Source organism: Pelobates fuscus, chromosome 2 (assembly GCF_036172605.1).
Source record: "Pelobates fuscus isolate aPelFus1 chromosome 2, aPelFus1.pri, whole genome shotgun sequence".
Taxonomy (NCBI): domain Eukaryota; kingdom Metazoa; phylum Chordata; class Amphibia; order Anura; family Pelobatidae; genus Pelobates; species Pelobates fuscus.
In genome coordinates, this window is record NC_086318.1 from 353,506,588 (window position 1) to 353,522,955 (window position 16,368).

Below are 16,368 nucleotides of genomic sequence, written 5' to 3' on the forward strand. Positions count from 1 at the left end.
AGGCAATATTCTAATTAGGCCCGCTTCCTCCTACAGGGAAGCTTAAACCCCAACAAATTCCTCGGTCTTCTTATATTGCATCTTGGAATGGTTCCAAACCTATAACAGAGAGTGAGGGCAACCATATCTTGCAGCAAACCTTGTACAATTTTTTTTCTCTCTTTGGAAACAGTTTTGCCAAGATTCTACTACAGCAGCCATTAGGCAGAGTACACAATCCGCTGGTCTACGTTCGTCCCCAAAGTCACACATTTCATGACTCCATCGATAGGAATGACCCTTGCCTAGCACCTGTCTTCTCTTCATCCACACTCAACAGGGCTGAAAGAACATTTGTGGTGGCTTTTTCAAAATTCCATGGTGTTCATTAGTAAGTGCTAGCGACCACCCAGCTATTCCTAAGGTTTGGTCTGATTGTCTCAAGCGGCAATTCACTGCCTTGATCCAGAAAATCTTTTTTTTCCCAGAAATTCAATCAAACGTTACGTTCTGTTGGAAGACGTAATATAGGTCTCCAATTCTTTATTTCTTCCATTGCATTGAAGCATACAATAAATCAAAAGAAGTCAGGATAAAAAAATGATGAAAAAAAAGCTGAAAAGTTAAAATAAAAAGTGAAATTCTGGCTTAAAACTGGTCTCCAGAAAACATAGATAATAAAAATGATCAAGCCTAGGAAATGATTGTCGCTGCCTGCTTGATGCGGAAAGTAAGAGCCAAAGAAGACGGGTGCCGTTGCTGAAATTATCCTTCGTCAGAATTGGTGAAGTTCTCTATTTTTGTCAAACAAGCAAACACAGGGGAAAGCGCGAACGCAGTCCCCCACTACCATAAATTATGCAGTCGATTTTCCCACATTTGAGGAAATCGCAGAGGTCAACTGGTACGGAGTGCAATGAACCAGCCTCACTCTGGGAGAACCACCTTAGGGATCATGGCTATTGCTCCCCTGCCAGGTAAGTATGACATGACGTGTACATTCAAAGGCACGCCCGCTGGGAAGCCTTTCCTTTAGGCTGTGGTGAAATAATAAAGCAAGTTAAAAAAAAAAAAAGCAAATAAATAATCCAAATGATAGAAGGCTACAAAAGATTACCAAACCTCGTGGCTGATCGTTGTTTTCCTTAGCTACCAGTAATTTTAGTGCCTTCAGGTGGTTAGGTGTGAATAATTGAGCTGGATTCAGGGTGCGAAGGAGCAATTTGCATAAAGGCAAATGCTAGGCCAATGAGCCGAAGGATGGGAATTCGTAGCATGTAGTGAGAATAGTGTGCTGCCGGAAACAAGTGAATTCAGTGGGAGAGAAAGGTAAAAGGGAAATGCTAAGAAGCCAGCGGAAGGAATGGTGCAACAGAGCTCAGGAAGAAACGGGAGTCACGTAAGACACGCCCTAGACATGGGGCGCCATAAACTTTTATTAAACCAATCTTTCAGTCTCCTTAGAGCCTGTCAAAAATTGCCAATGCTGACTGTATTTCAAGTCATCATGGCGGGGTATTGGGTAAAGTTTTCAATTAGCAATAATCACGCCTCGGATTGACCTCATGGGCTACGATACTGCCACTGCGCAAAGCTAGCTGTTCAAGTGGGCCAGCTTTTAAGAGCTACCACGTAAGGACACTTTAAGACAGCGGTGAGAAATAGTTCATGACCATAAGCCATTGCAAAGGATTATGGGAGGCAATATTCTAATTAGGCCCGCTTCCTCCTACAGAGAAGCTTAAACCCCAACAAATTCCTCGGTCTTCTTATATGGCATCTTGGAATGGTTCCAAACCTATAACAGAGAGTGAGGGCAACCATATCTTGCAGCAAACCTTGTACAATTTTTTTTCTCTCTTTGGAAACAGTTTTGCCAAGATTCTACTACAGCAGCCATTAGGCAGAGTACACAATCCGCTGGTCTACGTTCGTCCCCAAAGTCAAACATTTCATGACTCCATCGATAGGAATGACCCTTGCCTAGCACCTGTCTTCTCTTCATCCACACTCAACAGGGCTGAAAGAACATTTGTGGTGGCTTTTTCAAAATTCCATGGTGTTCATTAGTAAGTGCTAGCGACCACCCAGCTATTCCTAAGGTTTGGTCTGATTGTCTCAAGCGGCAATTCACTGCCTTGATCCAGAAAATCTTTTTTTCCCAGAAATTCAATCAAACGTTACGTTCTGTTGGAAGACGTAATATAGGTCTCCAATTCTTTATTTCTTCCATTGCATTGAAGCATACAATAAATCAAAAGAAGTCAGGATAAAAAAATGATGAAAAAAAAGCTGAAAAGTTAAAATAAAAAGTGAAATTCTGGCTTAAAACTGGTCTCCAGAAAACATAGATAATAAAAATGATCAAGCCTAGGAAATGATTGTCGCTGCCTGCTTGATGCGGAAAGTAAGAGCCAAAGAAGACGGGTGCCGTGGCTGAAATTATCCTTCGTCAGAATTGGTGAAGTTCTCTATTTTTGTCAAACAAGCAAACACAGGGGAAAGCGCGAACGCAGTCCCCCACTACCATAAATTATGCAGTCGAGTTTCCCACATTTGAGGAAATCGCAGAGGTCAACTGGTACGGAGTGCAATGAACCAGCCTCACTCTGGGAGAGCCACCTTAGGGATCATGGCTATTGCTCCCCTGCCAGGTAAGTATGACATGACAGGTACATTCAAAGGCACGCCCGCTGGGAAGCCTTTCCTTTAGGCTGTGGTGAAATAATAAAGCAAGTTTAAAAAAAAAAAAAAAGCAAATAAATAATCCAAATGATAGAAGGCTACAAAAGATTACCAAACCTCGTGGCTGATCGTTGTTTTCCTTAGCTACCAGTAATTTTAGTGCCTTCAGGTGGTTAGGTGTGAATAATTGAGCTGGATTCAGGGTGCGAAGGAGCAATTTGCATAAAGGCAAATGCTAGGCCAATGAGCCGAAGGATGGGAATTCGTAGCATGTAGTGAGAATAGTGTGCTGCCGGAAACAAGTGAATTCAGTCGGAGAGAAAGGTAAAAGGGAAATGCTAAGAAGCCAGCGGAAGGAATGGTGCAACAGAGCTCAGGAAGAAACAGGAGTCACGTAAGACACGCCCTAGACATGGGGCGCCATAAACTTTTATTAAACCAATCTTTCAGTCTCCTTAGAACCTGTCAAAAATTGCCAATGCTGACTGTATTTCAAGTCATCAGGGCGGGGTATTGGGTAAAGTTTTCAATTAGCAATAATCACGCCTCGGATTGACCTCATGGGCTACGATACTGCCACTGCGCAAAGCTAGCTGTTCAAGTGGGCCAGCTTTTAAGAGCTACCACGTAAGGACACTTTAAGACAGCGGTGAGAAAAAGTTCATGACCATAAGCCATTGCAAAGGATTATGGGAGGCAATATTCTAATTAGGCCCGCTTCCTCCTACAGGGAAGCTTAAACCCCAACAAATTCCTCGGTCTTCTTATATGGCATCTTGGAATGGTTCCAAACCTATAACAGAGAGTGAGGGCAACCATATCTTGCAGCAAACCTTGTACAATTTTTTTTCTCTCTTTGGAAACAGTTTTGCCAAGATTCTACTACAGCAGCCATTAGGCAGAGTACACAATCCGCTGGTCTACGTTCGTCCCCAAAGTCACACATTTCATGACTCCATCGATAGGAATGACCCTTGCCTAGCACCTGTCTTCTCTTCATCCACACTCAACAGGGCTGAAAGAACATTTGTGGTGGCTTTTTCAAAATTCCATGGTGTTCATTAGTAAGTGCTAGCGACCACCCAGCTATTCCTAAGGTTTGGTCTGATTGTCTCAAGCGGCAATTCACTGCCTTGATCCAGAAAATCTTTTTTTCCCAGAAATTCAATCAAACGTTACGTTCTGTTGGAAGACGTAATATAGGTCTCCAATTCTTTATTTCTTCCATTGCATTGAAGCATACAATAAATCAAAAGAAGTCAGGATAAAAAAATGATGAAAAAAAAGCTGAAAAGTTAAAATAAAAAGTGAAATTCTGGCTTAAAACTGGTCTCCAGAAAACATAGATAATAAAAATGATCAAACCTAGGAAATGATTGTCGCTGCCTGCTTGATGTGGAAAGTAAGAGCCAAAGAAGACGGGTGCCGTGGCTGAAATTATCCTTCGTCAGAATTGGTGAAGTTCTCTATTTTTGTCAAACAAGCAAACACAGGGGAAAGCGCGAACGCAGCCCCCCACTACCATAAATTATGCAGTCGAGTTTCCCACATTTGAGGAAATCGCAGAGGTCAACTGGTACGGAGTGCAATGAACCAGCCTCACTCTGGGAGAGCCACCTTAGGGATCATGGCTATTGCTCCCCTGCCAGGTAAGTATGACATGACGGGTACATTCAAAGGCACGCCCGCTGGGAAGCCTTTCCTTTAGGCTGTGGTGAAATAATAAAGCAAGTTAAAAAAAAAAAAAAAAGCAAATAAATAATCCAAATGATAGAAGGCTACAAAAGATTACCAAACCTCGTGGCTGATCGTTGTTTTCCTTAGCTACCAGTAATTTTAGTGCCTTCAGGTGGTTAGGTGTGAATAATTGAGCTGGACTCAGGGTGCGAAGGAGCAATTTGCATAAAGGCAAATGCTAGACCAATGAGCCGAAGGATGGGAATTCGTAGCATGGAGTGAGAATAGTGTGCTGCCGGAAACAAGTGGATTCAGTGGGAGAGAAAGGTAAAAGGGAAATGCTAAGAAGCCAGCGGAAGGAATGGTGCAACAGAGCTCAGGAAGAAACAGGAGTCACGTAAGACACGCCCTAGACATGGGGCGCCATAAACTTTTATTAAACCAATCTTTCAGTCTCCTTAGAACCTGTCAAAAATTGCCAATGCTGACTGTATTTCAAGTCATCATGGCGGGGTATTGGGTAAAGTTTTCAATTAGCAATAATCACGCCTCGGATTGACCTCATGGGCTACGATACTGCCACTGCGCAAAGCTAGCTGTTCAAGTGGGCCAGCTTTTAAGAGCTACCACGTAAGGACACTTTAAGACAGCGGTGAGAAAAAGTTCATGACCATAAGCCATTGCAAAGGATTATGGGAGGCAATATTCTAATTAGGCCCGCTTCCTCCTACAGGGAAGCTTAAACCCCAACAAATTCCTCGGTCTTCTTATATGGCATCTTGGAATGGTTCCAAACCTATAACAGAGAGTGAGGGCAACCATATCTTGCAGCAAACCTTGTACAATTTTTTTTCTCTCTTTGGAAACAGTTTTGCCAAGATTCTACTACAGCAGCCATTAGGCAGAGTACACAATCCGCTGGTCTACGTTCGTCCCCAAAGTCACACATTTCATGACTCCATCGATAGGAATGACCCTTGCCTAGCACCTGTCTTCTCTTCATCCACACTCAACAGGGCTGAAAGAACATTTGTGGTGGCTTTTTCAAAATTCCATGGTGTTCATTAGTAAGTGCTAGCGACCACCCAGCTATTCCTAAGGTTTGGTCTGATTGTCTCAAGCGGCAATTCACTGCCTTGATCCAGAAAATCTTTTTTTCCCAGAAATTCAATCAAACGTTACGTTCTGTTGGAAGACGTAATATAGGTCTCCAATTCTTTATTTCTTCCATTGCATTGAAGCATACAATAAATCAAAAGAAGTCAGGATAAAAAAATGATGAAAAAAAAGCTGAAAAGTTAAAATAAAAAGTGAAATTCTGGCTTAAAACTGGTCTCCAGAAAACATAGATAATAAAAATGATCAAACCTAGGAAATGATTGTCGCTGCTTGCTTGATGTGGAAAGTAAGAGCCAAAGAAGACGGGTGCCGTGGCTGAAATTATCCTTCGTCAGAATTGGTGAAGTTCTCTATTTTTGTCAAACAAGCATACACAGGGGAAAGCGCGAACGCAGCCCCCCACTACCATAAATTATGCAGTCGAGTTTCCCACATTTGAGGAAATCGCAGAGGTCAACTGGTACGGAGTGCAATGAACCAGCCTCACTCTGGGAGAGCCACCTTAGGGATCATGGCTATTGCTCCCCTGCCAGGTAAGTATGACATGACGGGTACATTCAAAGGCACGCCCGCTGGGAAGCCTTTCCTTTAGGCTGTGGTGAAATAATAAAGCAAGTTAAAAAAAAAGCAAATAAATAATCCAAATGATAGAAGGCTACAAAAGATTACCAAACCTCGTGGCTGATCGTTGTTTTCCTTAGCTACCAGTAATTTTAGTGCCTTCAGGTGGTTAGGTGTGAATAATTGAGCTGGACTCAGGGTGCGAAGGAGCAATTTGCATAAAGGCAAATGCTAGACCAATGAGCCGAAGGATGGGAATTCGTAGCATGGAGTGAGAATAGTGTGCTGCCGGAAACAAGTGGATTCAGTGGGAGAGAAAGGTAAAAGGGAAATGCTAAGAAGCCAGCGGAAGGAATGGTGCAACAGAGCTCAGGAAGAAACGGGAGTCACGTAAGACACGCCCTAGACATGGGGCGCCATAAACTTTTTTTAAACCAATCTTTCAGTCTCCTTAGAGCCTGTCAAAAATTGCCAATGCTGACTGTATTTCAAGTCATCATGGCGGGGTATTGGGTAAAGTTTTCAATTAGCAATAATCACGCCTCGGATTGACCTCATGGGCTACGATACTGCCACTGCGCAAAGTTAACTGTTCAAGTGGGCCAGCTTTTAAGAGCTACCACGTAAGGACACTTTAAGACAGCGGTGAGAAAAAGTTCATGACCATAAGCCATTGCAAAGGATTGTGGGAGGCAATATTCTAATTAGGCCCGCTTCCTCCTACAGGGAAGCTTAAACCCCAACAAATTCCTCGGTCTTCTTATATGGCATCTTGGAATGGTTCCAAACCTATAACAGAGAGTGAGGGCAACCATATCTTGCAGCAAACCTTGTACAATTTTTTTTCTCTCTTTGGAAACAGTTTTGCCAAGATTCTACTACAGCAGCCATTAGGCAGAGTACACAATCCGCTGGTCTACGTTCGTCCCCAAAGTCACACATTTCATGACTCCATCGATAGGAATGACCCTTGCCTAGCACCTGTCTTCTCTTCATCCACACTCAACAGGGCTGAAAGAACATTTGTGGTGGCTTTTTCAAAATTCCATGGTGTTCATTAGTAAGTGCTAGCGACCACCCAGCTATTCCTAAGGTTTGGTCTGATTGTCTCAAGCGGCAATTCACTGCCTTCATCCAGAAAATCTTTTTTTCCCAGAAATTCAATCAAACGTTACGTTCTGTTGGAAGACGTAATATAGGTCTCCAATTCTTTATTTCTTCCATTGCATTGAAGCATACAATAAATCAAAAGAAGTCAGGATAAAAAAATGATGAAAAAAAAGCTGAAAAGTTAAAATAAAAAGTGAAATTCTGGCTTAAAACTGGTCTCCAGAAAACATAGATAATAAAAATGATCAAGCCTAGGAAATGATTGTCACTGCCTGCTTGATGCGGAAAGTAAGAGCCAAAGAAGTCGGGTGCCGTGGCTGAAATCATCCTTCGTCAGAATTGGTGAAGTTCTCTATTTTTGTCAAACAAGCAAACACAGGGGAAAGCGCGAACGCAGTCCCCCACTACCATAAATTATGCAGTCGAGTTTCCCACATTTGAGGAAATCGCAGAGGTCAACTGGTACGGAGTGCAATGAATCAGCCTCACTCTGGGAGAGCCACCTTAGGGATCATGGCTATTGCTCCCCTGCCAGGTAAGTATGACATGACGGGTACATTCAAAGGCACGCCCGCTGGGAAGCCTTTCCTTTAGGCTGTGGTGAAATAATAAAGCAAGTTAAAAAAAAAAAAAGCAAATAAATAATCCAAATGATAGAAGGCTACAAAAGATTACCAAACCTCGTGGCTGATCGTTGTTTTCCTTAGCTACCAGTAATTTTAGTGCCTTCAGGTGGTTAGGTGTGAATAATTGAGCTGGATTCAGGGTGCGAAGGATCAATTTGCATAAAGGCAAATGCTAGGCCAATGAGCCGAAGGATGGGAATTCGTAGCATGTAGTGAGAATAGTGTGCTGCCGGAAACAAGTGAATTCAGTGGGAGAGAAAGGTAAAAGGGAAATGCTAAGAAGCCAGCGGAAGGAATGGTGCAACAGAGCTCAGGAAGAAACGGGAGTCACGTAAGACACGCCCTAGACATGGGGCGCCATAAACTTTTATTAAACCAATCTTTCAGTCTCCTTAGAGCCTGTCAAAAATTGCCAATGCTGACTGTATTTCAAGTCATCATGGCGGGGTATTGGGTAAAGTTTTCAATTAGCAATAATCACGCCTCGGATTGACCTCATGGGCTACGATACTGCCACTGCGCAAAGCTAGCTGTTCAAGTGGGCCAGCTTTTAAGAGCTACCACGTAAGGACACTTTAAGACAGCGGTGAGAAAAAGTTCATGACCATAAGCCATTGCAAAGGATTATGGGAGGCAATATTCTAATTAGACCCGCTTCCTCCTACAGGGAAGCTTAAACCCCAACAAATTCCTCGGTCTTCTTATATGGCATCTTGGAATGGTTCCAAACCTATAACAGAGAGTGAGGGCAACCATATCTTGCAGCAAACCTTGTACAATTTTTTTTCTCTCTTTGGAAACAGTTTTGCCAAGATTCTACTACAGCAGCCATTAGGCAGAGTACACAATCCGCTGGTCTACGTTCGTCCCCAAAGTCACACATTTCATGACTCCATCGATAGGAATGACCCTTGCCTAGCACCTGTCTTCTCTTCATCCACACTCAACAGGGCTGAAAGAACATTTGTGGTGGCTTTTTCAAAATTCCATGGTGTTCATTAGTAAGTGCTAGCGACCACCCAGCTATTCCTAAGGTTTGGTCTGATTGTCTCAAGCGGCAATTCACTGCCTTGATCCAGAAAATCTTTTTTTCCCAGAAATTCAATCAAACGTTACGTTCTGTTGGAAGACGTAATATAGGTCTCCAATTCTTTATTTCTTCCATTGCATTGAAGCATACAATAAATCAAAAGAAGTCAGGATAAAAAAATGATGAAAAAAAAGCTGAAAAGTTAAAATAAAAAGTGAAATTCTGGCTTAAAACTGGTCTCCAGAAAACATAGATAATAAAAATGATCAAACCTAGGAAATGATTGTCGCTGCCTGCTTGATGTGGAAAGTAAGAGCCAAAGAAGACGGGTGCCGTGGCTGAAATTATCCTTCGTCAGAATTGGTGAAGTTCTCTATTTTTGTCAAACAAGCAAACACAGGGGAAAGCGCGAACGCAGCCCCCCACTACCATAAATTATGCAGTCGAGTTTCCCACATTTGAGGAAATCGCAGAGGTCAACTGGTACGGAGTGCAATGAACCAGCCTCACTCTGGGAGAGCCACCTTAGGGATCATGGCTATTGCTCCCCTGCCAGGTAAGTATGACATGACGGGTACATTCAAAGGCACGCCCGCTGGGAAGCCTTTCCTTTAGGCTGTGGTGAAATAATAAAGCAAGTTAAAAAAAAAAAAAAAAAAGCAAATAAATAATCCAAATGATAGAAGGCTACAAAAGATTACCAAACCTCGTGGCTGATCGTTGTTTTCCTTAGCTACCAGTAATTTTAGTGCCTTCAGGTGGTTAGGTGTGAATAATTGAGCTGGACTCAGGGTGCGAAGGAGCAATTTGCATAAAGGCAAATGCTAGACCAATGAGCCGAAGGATGGGAATTCGTAGCATGGAGTGAGAATAGTGTGCTGCCGGAAACAAGTGGATTCAGTGGGAGAGAAAGGTAAAAGGGAAATGCTAAGAAGCCAGCGGAAGGAATGGTGCAACAGAGCTCAGGAAGAAACGGGAGTCACGTAAGACACGCCCTAGACATGGGGCGCCATAAACTTTTATTAAACCAATCTTTCAGTCTCCTTAGAGCCTGTCAAAAATTGCCAATGCTGACTGTATTTCAAGTCATCATGGCGGGGTATTGGGTAAAGTTTTCAATTAGCAATAATCACGCCTCGGATTGACCTCATGGGCTACGATACTGCCACTGCGCAAAGTTAACTGTTCAAGTAGGCCAGCTTTTAAGAGCTACCACATAAGGACACTTTAAGACAGCGGTGAGAAAAAGTTCATGACCATAAGCCATTGCAAAGGATTGTGGGAGGCAATATTCTAATTAGGCCCGCTTCCTCCTACAGGGAAGCTTAAACCCCAACAAATTCCTCGGTCTTCTTATATGGCATCTTGGAATGGTTCCAAACCTATAACAGAGAGTGAGGGCAACCATATCTTGCAGCAAACCTTGTACAATTTTTTTTCTCTCTTTGGAAACGGTTTTGCCAAGATTCTACTACAGCAGCCATTAGGCAGAGTACACAATCCGCTGGTCTACGTTCGTCCCCAAAGTCACACATTTCATGACTCCATCGATAGGAATGACCCTTGCCTAGCACCTGTCTTCTCTTCATCCACACTCAACAGGGCTGAAAGAACATTTGTGGTGGCTTTTTCAAAATTCCATGGTGTTCATTAGTAAGTGCTAGCGACCACCCAGCTATTCCTAAGGTTTGGTCTGATTGTCTCAAGCGGCAATTCACTGCCTTGATCCAGAAAATCTTTTTTTTCCCAGAAATTCAATCAAACGTTACGTTCTGTTGGAAGACGTAATATAGGTCTCCAATTCTTTATTTCTTCCATTGCATTGAAGCATACAATAAATCAAAAGAAGTCAGGATAAAAAAATGATGAAAAAAAAGCTGAAAAGTTAAAATAAAAAGTGAAATTCTGGCTTAAAACTGGTCTCCAGAAAACATAGATAATAAAAATGATCAAGCCTAGGAAATGATTGTCGCTGCCTGCTTGATGCGGAAAGTAAGAGCCAAAGAAGACGGGTGCCGTTGCTGAAATTATCCTTCGTCAGAATTGGTGAAGTTCTCTATTTTTGTCAAACAAGCAAACACAGGGGAAATCGCGAACGCAGTCCCCCACTACCATAAATTATGCAGTCGATTTTCCCACATTTGAGGAAATCGCAGAGGTCAACTGGTACGGAGTGCAATGAACCAGCCTCACTCTGGGAGAACCACCTTAGGGATCATGGCTATTGCTCCCCTGCCAGGTAAGTATGACATGGCGGGTACATTCAAAGGCACGCCCGCTGGGAAGCCTTTCCTTTAGGCTGTGGTGAAATAATAAAGCAAGTTTAAAAAAAAAAAAAGCAAATAAATAATCCAAATGATAGAAGGCTACAAAAGATTACCAAACCTCATGGCTGATCGTTGTTTTCCTTAGCTACCAGTAATTTTAGTGCCTTCAGGTGGTTAGGTGTGAATAATTGAGCTGGATTCAGGGTGCGAAGGAGCAATTTGCATAAAGGCAAATGCTAGGCCAATGAGCCGAAGGATGGGAATTCGTAGCATGTAGTGAGAATAGTGTGCTGCCGGAAACAAGTGAATTCAGTGGGAGAGAAAGGTAAAAGGGAAATGCTAAGAAGCCAGCAGAAGGAATGGTGCAACAGAGCTCAGGAAGAAACGGGAGTCACCTATAACAGAGAGTGAGGGCAACCATATCTTGCAGCAAACCTTGTACAATTTTTTTTCTCTCTTTGGAAACGGTTTTGCCAAGATTCTACTACAGCAGCCATTAGGCAGAGTACACAATCCGCTGGTCTACGTTCGTCCCCAAAGTCACACATTTCATGACTCCATCGATAGGAATGACCCTTGCCTAGCACCTGTCTTCTCTTCATCCACACTCAACAGGGCTGAAAGAACATTTGTGGTGGCTTTTTCAAAATTCCATGGTGTTCATTAGTAAGTGCTAGCGACCACCCAGCTATTCCTAAGGTTTGGTCTGATTGTCTCAAGCGGCAATTCACTGCCTTGATCCAGAAAATCTTTTTTTTCCCAGAAATTCAATCAAACGTTACGTTCTGTTGGAAGACGTAATATAGGTCTCCAATTCTTTATTTCTTCCATTGCATTGAAGCATACAATAAATCAAAAGAAGTCAGGATAAAAAAATGATGAAAAAAAAGCTGAAAAGTTAAAATAAAAAGTGAAATTCTGGCTTAAAACTGGTCTCCAGAAAACATAGATAATAAAAATGATCAAGCCTAGGAAATGATTGTCGCTGCCTGCTTGATGTGGAAAGTAAGAGCCAAAGAAGACGGGTGCCGTGGCTGAAATTATCCTTCGTCAGAATTGGTGAAGTTCTCTATTTTTGTCAAACAAGCAAACACAGGGGAAAGCGCGAACGCAGTCCCCCACTACAATAAATTATGCAGTCGAGTTTTCCACATTTGAGGAAATCGCAGAGGTCAACTGGTACGGAGTGCAATGAACCAGCCTCACTCTGGGAGAACCACCTTAGGGATCATGGCTATTGCTCCCCTGCCAGGTAAGTATGACATGACGGGTACATTCAAAGGCACGCCCGCTGGGAAGCCTTTCCTTTAGGCTGTGGTGAAATAATAAAGCAAGTTAAAAAAAAAAAAAGCAAATAAATAATCCAAATGATAGAAGGCTACAAAAGATGACCAAACCTCGTGGCTGATCGTTGTTTTCCTTAGCTACCAGTAATTTTAGTGCCTTCAGGTGGTTAGGTGTGAATAATTGAGCTGGATTCAGGGTGCGAAGGAGCAATTTGCATAAAGGCAAATGCTAGGCCAATGAGCCGAAGGATGGGAATTCGTAGCATGTAGTGAGAATAGTGTGCTGCCGGAAACAAGTGAATTCAGTGGGAGAGAAAGGTAAAAGGGAAATGCTAAGAAGCCAGCAGAAGGAATGGTGCAACAGAGCTCAGGAAGAAACGGGAGTCACGTAAGACACGCCCTAGACATGGGGCGCCATAAACTTTTATTAAACCAATCTTTCAGTCTCCTTAGAGCCTGTCAAAAATTGCCAATGCTGACTGTATTTCAAGTCATCATGGCGGGGTATTGGGTAAAGTTTTCAATTAGCAATAATCACGCCTCGGATTGACCTCATGGGCTACGATACTGCCACTGCGCAAAGTTAACTGTTCAAGTGGGCCAGCTTTTAAGAGCTACCACATAAGGACACTTTAAGACAGCGGTGAGAAAAAGTTCATGACCATAAGCCATTGCAAAGGATTGTGGGAGGCAATATTCTAATTAGGCCCGCTTCCTCCTACAGGGAAGCTTAAACCCCAACAAATTCCTCGGTCTTCTTATATGGCATCTTGGAATGGTTCCAAACCTATAACAGAGAGTGAGGGCAACCATATCTTGCAGCAAACCTTGTACAATTTTTTTTCTCTCTTTGGAAACGGTTTTGCCAAGATTCTACTACAGCAGCCATTAGGCAGAGTACACAATCCGCTGGTCTACGTTCGTCCCCAAAGTCACACATTTCATGACTCCATCGATAGGAATGACCCTTGCCTAGCACCTGTCTTCTCTTCATCCACACTCAACAGGGCTGAAAGAACATTTGTGGTGGCTTTTTCAAAATTCCATGGTGTTCATTAGTAAGTGCTAGCGACCACCCAGCTATTCCTAAGGTTTGGTCTGATTGTCTCAAGCGGCAATTCACTGCCTTGATCCAGAAAATCTTTTTTTTCCCAGAAATTCAATCAAACGTTACGTTCTGTTGGAAGACGTAATATAGGTCTCCAATTCTTTATTTCTTCCATTGCATTGAAGCATACAATAAATCAAAAGAAGTCAGGATAAAAAAATGATGAAAAAAAAGCTGAAAAGTTAAAATAAAAAGTGAAATTCTGGCTTAAAACTGGTCTCCAGAAAACATAGATAATAAAAATGATCAAGCCTAGGAAATGATTGTCGCTGCCAGCTTGATGCGGAAAGTAAGAGCCAAAGAAGACGGGTGCCGTGGCTGAAATTATCCTTCGTCAGAATTGGTGAAGTTCTCTATTTTTGTCAAACAAGCAAACACAGGGGAAAGCGCGAACGCAGTCCCCCACTACCATAAATTATGCAGTCGATTTTCCCACATTTGAGGAAATCGCAGAGGTCAACTGGTACGGAGTGCAATGAACCAGCCTCACTCTGGGAGAACCACCTTAGGGATCATGGCTATTGCTCCCCTGCCAGGTAAGTATGACATGGCGGGTACATTCAAAGGCACGCCCGCTGGGAAGCCTTTCCTTTAGGCTGTGGTGAAATAATAAAGCAAGTTAAAAAAAAAAAAAAGCAAATAAATAATCCAAATGATAGAAGGCTACAAAAGATTACCAAACCTCGTGGCTGATCGTTGTTTTCCTTAGCTACCAGTAATTTTAGTGCCTTCAGGTGGTTAGGTGTGAATAATTGAGCTGGATTCAGGGTGCGAAGGAGCAATTTGCATAAAGGCAAATGCTAGGCCAATGAGCCGAAGGATGGGAATTCGTAGCATGTAGTGAGAATAGTGTGCTGCCGGAAACAAGTGAATTCAGTGGGAGAGAAAGGTAAAAGGGAAATGCTAAGAAGCCAGCAGAAGGAATGGTGCAACAGAGCTCAGGAAGAAACGGGAGTCACCTATAACAGAGAGTGAGGGCAACCATATCTTGCAGCAAACCTTGTACAATTTTTTTTCTCTCTTTGGAAACGGTTTTGCCAAGATTCTACTACAGCAGCCATTAGGCAGAGTACACAATCCGCTGGTCTACGTTCGTCCCCAAAGTCACACATTTCATGACTCCATCGATAGGAATGACCCTTGCCTAGCACCTGTCTTCTCTTCATCCACACTCAACAGGGCTGAAAGAACATTTGTGGTGGCTTTTTCAAAATTCCATGGTGTTCATTAGTAAGTGCTAGCGACCACCCAGCTATTCCTAAGGTTTGGTCTGATTGTCTCAAGCGGCAATTCACTGCCTTGATCCAGAAAATCTTTTTTTTCCCAGAAATTCAATCAAACGTTACGTTCTGTTGGAAGACGTAATATAGGTCTCCAATTCTTTATTTCTTCCATTGCATTGAAGCATACAATAAATCAAAAGAAGTCAGGATAAAAAAATGATGAAAAAAAAGCTGAAAAGTTAAAATAAAAAGTGAAATTCTGGCTTAAAACTGGTCTCCAGAAAACATAGATAATAAAAATGATCAAGCCTAGGAAATGATTGTCGCTGCCTGCTTGATGTGGAAAGTAAGAGCCAAAGAAGACGGGTGCCGTGGCTGAAATTATCCTTCGTCAGAATTGGTGAAGTTCTCTATTTTTGTCAAACAAGCAAACACAGGGGAAAGCGCGAACGCAGTCCCCCACTACAATAAATTATGCAGTCGAGTTTCCCACATTTGAGGAAATCGCAGAGGTCAACTGGTACGGAGTGCAATGAACCAGCCTCACTCTGGGAGAACCACCTTAGGGATCATGGCTATTGCTCCCCTGCCAGGTAAGTATGACATGACGGGTACATTCAAAGGCACGCCCGCTGGGAAGCCTTTCCTTTAGGCTGTGGTGAAATAATAAAGCAAGTTAAAAAAAAAAAAAGCAAATAAATAATCCAAATGATAGAAGGCTACAAAAGATTACCAAACCTCGTGGCTGATCGTTGTTTTCCTTAGCTACCAGTAATTTTAGTGCCTTCAGGTGGTTAGGTGTGAATAATTGAGCTGGATTCAGGGTGCGAAGGAGCAATTTGCATAAAGGCAAATGCTAGGCCAATGAGCCGAAGGATGGGAATTCATAGCATGTAGTGAGAATAGTGTGCTGCCGGAAACAAGTGAATTCAGTGGGAGAGAAAGGTAAAAGGGAAATGCTAAGAAGCCAGCAGAAGGAATGGTGCAACAGAGCTCAGGAAGAAACGGGAGTCACGTAAGACACGCCCTAGACATGGGGCGCCATAAACTTTTATTAAACCAATCTTTCAGTCTCCTTAGAGCCTGTCAAAAATTGCCAATGCTGACTGTATTTCAAGTCATCATGGCAGGGTATTGGGTAAAGTTTTCAATTAGCAATAATCACGCCTCGGATTGACCTCATGGGCTACGATACTGCCACTGCGCAAAGCTAACTGTTCAAGTGGGCCAGCTTTTAAGAGCTACAACGTAAGGAAACTTTAAGACAGCGGTGAGAAAAAGTTCATGACCATAAGCCATTGCAAAGGATTATGGGAGGCAATATTCTAATTAGGCCCGCTTCCTCCTACAGGGAAGCTTAAACCCCAACAAATTCCTCGGTCTTCTTATATGGCATCTTGGAATGGTTCCAAACCTATAACAGAGAGTGAGGGCAACCATATCTTGCAGCAAACCTTGTACAATTTTTTTTCTCTCTTTGGAAACAGTTTTGCCAAGATTCTACTACAGCAGCCATTAGGCAGAGTACACAATCGCTGGTCTACGTTCGTCCCCAAAGTCACACATTTCATGACTCCATCGATAGGAATGACCCTTGCCTAGCACCTGTCTTCTCTTCATCCACACTCAACATGCCTGAAAGAACATTTGTGGTGGCTATTTCAAAATTCCATGGTGTTCATTAGTAAGTGCTAGCG

The 16,368-nt window shown here is 42.7% G+C and overlaps 18 non-coding genes across 18 annotated transcripts; all 18 read right to left on the minus strand.

Moving 5' to 3' along the window:
• Window positions 1-797: 797 nt before the first annotated feature.
• LOC134590528 (U1 spliceosomal RNA) lies at window positions 798-964 on the minus strand. The gene has a single exon (XR_010087438.1). It is a non-coding gene; the product is annotated as a U1 spliceosomal RNA (small nuclear RNA).
• Window positions 965-1,434: 470 nt separating this feature from the next.
• LOC134592235 (U4 spliceosomal RNA) lies at window positions 1,435-1,575 on the minus strand. The gene has a single exon (XR_010088890.1). It is a non-coding gene; the product is annotated as a U4 spliceosomal RNA (small nuclear RNA).
• An 899-nt stretch (window positions 1,576-2,474) lies between these two features.
• LOC134589863 (U1 spliceosomal RNA) lies at window positions 2,475-2,641 on the minus strand. The gene has a single exon (XR_010086874.1). It is a non-coding gene; the product is annotated as a U1 spliceosomal RNA (small nuclear RNA).
• Window positions 2,642-3,114: 473 nt separating this feature from the next.
• Window positions 3,115-3,255, minus strand: LOC134593765 (U4 spliceosomal RNA). Its single transcript, XR_010090200.1, has one exon. It is a non-coding gene; the product is annotated as a U4 spliceosomal RNA (small nuclear RNA).
• Window positions 3,256-4,154: 899 nt separating this feature from the next.
• On the minus strand, window positions 4,155-4,321 carry LOC134590321 (U1 spliceosomal RNA). The gene has a single exon (XR_010087263.1). It is a non-coding gene; the product is annotated as a U1 spliceosomal RNA (small nuclear RNA).
• A 473-nt stretch (window positions 4,322-4,794) lies between these two features.
• Window positions 4,795-4,935, minus strand: LOC134593401 (U4 spliceosomal RNA). The gene has a single exon (XR_010089888.1). It is a non-coding gene; the product is annotated as a U4 spliceosomal RNA (small nuclear RNA).
• An 899-nt stretch (window positions 4,936-5,834) lies between these two features.
• Window positions 5,835-6,001, minus strand: LOC134590322 (U1 spliceosomal RNA). Its single transcript, XR_010087264.1, has one exon. It is a non-coding gene; the product is annotated as a U1 spliceosomal RNA (small nuclear RNA).
• A 466-nt stretch (window positions 6,002-6,467) lies between these two features.
• On the minus strand, window positions 6,468-6,608 carry LOC134592754 (U4 spliceosomal RNA). The gene has a single exon (XR_010089334.1). It is a non-coding gene; the product is annotated as a U4 spliceosomal RNA (small nuclear RNA).
• An 899-nt stretch (window positions 6,609-7,507) lies between these two features.
• Window positions 7,508-7,674, minus strand: LOC134590551 (U1 spliceosomal RNA). The gene has a single exon (XR_010087457.1). It is a non-coding gene; the product is annotated as a U1 spliceosomal RNA (small nuclear RNA).
• Window positions 7,675-8,144: 470 nt separating this feature from the next.
• Window positions 8,145-8,285, minus strand: LOC134592236 (U4 spliceosomal RNA). Its single transcript, XR_010088891.1, has one exon. It is a non-coding gene; the product is annotated as a U4 spliceosomal RNA (small nuclear RNA).
• An 899-nt stretch (window positions 8,286-9,184) lies between these two features.
• Window positions 9,185-9,351, minus strand: LOC134590323 (U1 spliceosomal RNA). Its single transcript, XR_010087265.1, has one exon. It is a non-coding gene; the product is annotated as a U1 spliceosomal RNA (small nuclear RNA).
• Window positions 9,352-9,826: 475 nt separating this feature from the next.
• Window positions 9,827-9,967, minus strand: LOC134592755 (U4 spliceosomal RNA). The gene has a single exon (XR_010089335.1). It is a non-coding gene; the product is annotated as a U4 spliceosomal RNA (small nuclear RNA).
• Window positions 9,968-10,867: 900 nt separating this feature from the next.
• LOC134591366 (U1 spliceosomal RNA) lies at window positions 10,868-11,034 on the minus strand. Its single transcript, XR_010088155.1, has one exon. It is a non-coding gene; the product is annotated as a U1 spliceosomal RNA (small nuclear RNA).
• Window positions 11,035-12,147: 1,113 nt separating this feature from the next.
• Window positions 12,148-12,314, minus strand: LOC134590804 (U1 spliceosomal RNA). Its single transcript, XR_010087676.1, has one exon. It is a non-coding gene; the product is annotated as a U1 spliceosomal RNA (small nuclear RNA).
• A 470-nt stretch (window positions 12,315-12,784) lies between these two features.
• Window positions 12,785-12,925, minus strand: LOC134592756 (U4 spliceosomal RNA). Its single transcript, XR_010089336.1, has one exon. It is a non-coding gene; the product is annotated as a U4 spliceosomal RNA (small nuclear RNA).
• Window positions 12,926-13,825: 900 nt separating this feature from the next.
• On the minus strand, window positions 13,826-13,992 carry LOC134590530 (U1 spliceosomal RNA). The gene has a single exon (XR_010087439.1). It is a non-coding gene; the product is annotated as a U1 spliceosomal RNA (small nuclear RNA).
• A 1,113-nt stretch (window positions 13,993-15,105) lies between these two features.
• LOC134590844 (U1 spliceosomal RNA) lies at window positions 15,106-15,272 on the minus strand. Its single transcript, XR_010087709.1, has one exon. It is a non-coding gene; the product is annotated as a U1 spliceosomal RNA (small nuclear RNA).
• A 470-nt stretch (window positions 15,273-15,742) lies between these two features.
• On the minus strand, window positions 15,743-15,883 carry LOC134593250 (U4 spliceosomal RNA). Its single transcript, XR_010089759.1, has one exon. It is a non-coding gene; the product is annotated as a U4 spliceosomal RNA (small nuclear RNA).
• Window positions 15,884-16,368: the final 485 nt, after the last annotated feature.